Raw genomic sequence first — 3461 nt, forward strand, 5'->3', positions numbered from 1 at the left:
TGCTGATGCTGATAACTGTCAGTCCTGTGCCAGAAAATAGACAGTGAATGAAGCAGTAGTGACTTGGATATCGGTATCGAGCTCCATATAATAAAAGAAAACATTGCAACCTTTAAAATCTCGTGTTTTAAGTTTGTACCACTTTGGTTTTTTGCTGATGCTCAAATATTGTACACCATTGAAAATCTTTTTCCTTACACGTTTGCTGTTATCGATTTATTCAGCTACCATTTTGTTATCTTGTTACTACCGTGAGTTTGTTCAAAACGATAGAAATAAGCTCGCAGAGCGAAAAATAGCTTTCGATTCATATTAAACACTTGAACATCAAATAACTAAAAATTTACAACAAAAAGTAAAAGGGCGCACCAAACAAAAACGGTAACAACTTACTAGTCAATTTACCAGCTGGATAGTAATATTGATCAAGTTGAGATAAGTTTATCTTATATCTTGTACAATAGAATGTGTTACGTTTGATGAGTGGGGGCTCTAGAATAGAATTGCTTTTGGGTTTACTTAGCAGTTCGTATACATTTCGTATTATAGCTTGTCCGTATGTGAATACTGCAGGAATTCCTGTTTTACTTCACCCTAAGCAATATGCTAAGTGAAACATATTTAAAGTAGAAACAAAGAATATTACTTTAGTTAAACATGTTTTTTCAGTTTTGTCATTTGTGCTACAATTAGAAAAACACCTGCAAGCCTTTTCGCACAACGTTTCATTTCATCTTTATCATAAGCCAATGCCTTTTTATATTGCTTTTATATCATATATTAATTAATTTCTCATTCTATTTTTAAAATCATATCCGCTTTTTTATTACTTTAATCCACAACATCGTTCTTTTGTAGCCATGAGTTTATTTTGCTGTGGCCAATAGACGAAATGATATACACATAACTCACGTCAGGTTGTACTTATCGGGGTGAGCAGCCTTCTGAACAGACGGGGTTTTTCATCTATCCGCATTCGTAACGTGACACAGCAAAGTGACCATGAAACCAGATGGTGACTGAAAGTGACAAAAGGTTTTTATAAGCAGTTTTGAAAATCGACCTGCATCGAATTGCATCGCCAGCGTATCAGGTGCACCAACTAGACTGCACTTCAACAAGTGCCTCATTTGGTACATAATCGAGAAACCTATGCGGACACCTGGAACGCATCTTTTGGCACGAGCCCTCTTGACTGGTGACTAGCTTTCGTTACATACGCACCGTTAGCGGGTTACCCTGGTATAAAGGTCATGCATTGCGAGGAATATACAGGGGATGCTAAACAGGGTTTCGCTTAGTGTCGTTGTAAAAAAAAGTAGTTCGACTTCGTTCTGCGTAAACCATCAAAGATTAAATATGATGTCCAAACAGACTTTTCTTGCCCACCATGAATTAACGCGTTCAGAAGTACTAAATGTAATATTTGGATGCGTGTCGTTTTGTACGCGCATAGACGAGTGAGAGGCGAAGTGCCTTTTGATCGAGGTTAATGTTTGTCGGTCTTTGGGGTTGTAAATAACTAGAGCTGCTGTATTATTGCTTAGTCCTTCGACACCGGGGCGGCACAGAGCATCACAATGTCGACGCTTTGTCGCGACATTTTGAGATCGATGTAGTGATGCTAGGTCATTTGCAGCGCATCAACCGGCGATTTCATGCTGGCTGCCACTATTTTCGCTCCGGAAAGCCGGCAAGGCCGAATCGGTTGAAGCGTAAAAAGATCGCCTAGCTGAAGCTGAACGGGGCCATCCTGCACCATTCTGGTCCACGAAAACTTTCAGCTGTACATCCCACGGCCAATCAGCGTGCTATTTTCCCTTTGTGTTGTGGAAGTTATCTAGGGAGTTGAGCAAAAACCATCCACCAACCGGCATTCCTTTATCTAGTGGCGCGAAAAGTGTGAACATGGGCCCGCAGCTAAGGAGTGTGCAAGACCACGAAGCTGAGCCACGAACGTCGTCCTTCAACACTTTTGGCGCGATAGTACAATATTCGCAATGTGAGGTGAATATCTGGAAAATGAAGCATGTTCTCTCGGAACAGGCCTGGCGGCTTGCGTCCCCGTTTAACTAAGTGGGTAACGTTAAACTTAGGGAGGCGCATAGACACACGGTTCGTTTCGTGCTGGGAGCCAGCCATTTAATAGAATGCTTAAAGGCGATGCCGGACGTGAAACCCGAAACGAAGAATGTGCGTCGATTTTAGTGCATAAAAGATTACATCATTTTTTGGAGGGTACCTTGAGTGTCAGCTTTTATTAGAGCGACGAATGAACGCGTGGTCACCAGTAATGGCCGGCAACATAGGTAAAAGTGGATCTTGCGTTTCCGTAGATCTTGAAAAAAAGGTCTATGGAAATGCGGAGCGAGTCATTTTTCGGCATTCAAAGGTCACCGCCTGAGTGGTTTACGAAACCGCGACCCCCAAATGGGAAGGATCAATTATGGTCGTGCCTAGTCCGAAAAACTTATGTTGAGAGTAGCACCCAATGATGATTTTAGGAAAATGTAGACTCGCTTCAAAACGGCCTTGTGTTCAAAGGTTAGCCAGCAGCGAAAAAGGTTGGAAAAACATGCTTACGAGAACCTAACACATTAGCGGCACTTTTACTAGAGAGTATGCGCATTGAGTGAATTTCTACATTGTGAAAAATTGTACCTTACGTTGCGGCGGTGTAGAGTTTCGACGATTGGAAGGAACTTGCGCCTCAACAAATTCTCTGTTTGAACTCGGTATAATGAAAAACCATTAAACAATAGCTAAACAGCCATGACATTATTACCAAGAAACAGTGTACTCCAAGATCCGTTGCAACAGCACTCTCCGATACGGGACGAAGATTGGACTCATAGCGGTAAGTAATCTCGTAAGTGGGTGCGGCGAACAGTTATTTTGAATCAGAGCTGAAAACCACTCACCGAATTTTTTAAGGGGCTACAGAAAGCACAGTACGCTTCGGTGATGCTTCTTGTGTGAGTTTCAAAAATCACTCTCTTTGTTGAGTGCATCGATGCGCCCGAAGAAAATGTTCGTTCCGTCTTTAACAAATGGGTTCGGCTGATGGTTTGTGTCGGCGGAAGCAGTCAGCGCGCGTAGCAAACGAAACAGATGACGGGTTTGTTATTGGCTTGTGAAGAAGAAGAAGCACTGTATTAGCCGAACGATGCAAGGACAGGCCAGCAAGCGGATGGTTTAGTTGAACAGCAAGCTCTAAATGGGTGTTGAACTCGCAAAAAGGACTAATCGAGTGCGTAGACACAAACCTGCGTTCTTTTCCCCTCTCTCCCTCTCCATATATGTTAATCTTCTCTTTCCTATTCACCCCTCTCTTTTAAGACCTCCCCTTTTCTCTCTAGTTCCCTCTCTATTTCTCGTTAATATCGATTATCATTCTCTCAAAGTCGCGCGCTGTCCTGTATCACCCGCCGAGAAATGAGTAACACATGCCTCTGCGGGTT

General features: G+C 42.5%; 1 protein-coding gene across 1 annotated transcript in view; it reads right to left on the reverse strand.

The window, feature by feature from the left end:
* Elp2 (elongator complex protein 2) overlaps positions 1-3218 on the reverse strand; it is a 30712-nt gene extending 27494 nt beyond the window's left edge. The window contains exons 1-2 of the mRNA XM_022807892.2: positions 2922-3218; positions 913-1019 (exon numbers count right to left, since the gene is read on the reverse strand). The gene's annotated coding sequence lies outside the window, so the exon portion shown is untranslated. The remainder of the gene's footprint in view (positions 1-912; positions 1020-2921) is intronic.
* Positions 3219-3461: the final 243 nt, after the last annotated feature.

This window comes from Varroa destructor, unplaced genomic scaffold (assembly GCF_002443255.2).
Source record: "Varroa destructor unplaced genomic scaffold, Vdes_3.0 BEIS01000005.1, whole genome shotgun sequence".
In the NCBI taxonomy this organism is placed as follows: Eukaryota; Metazoa; Arthropoda; class Arachnida; order Mesostigmata; family Varroidae; genus Varroa; species Varroa destructor.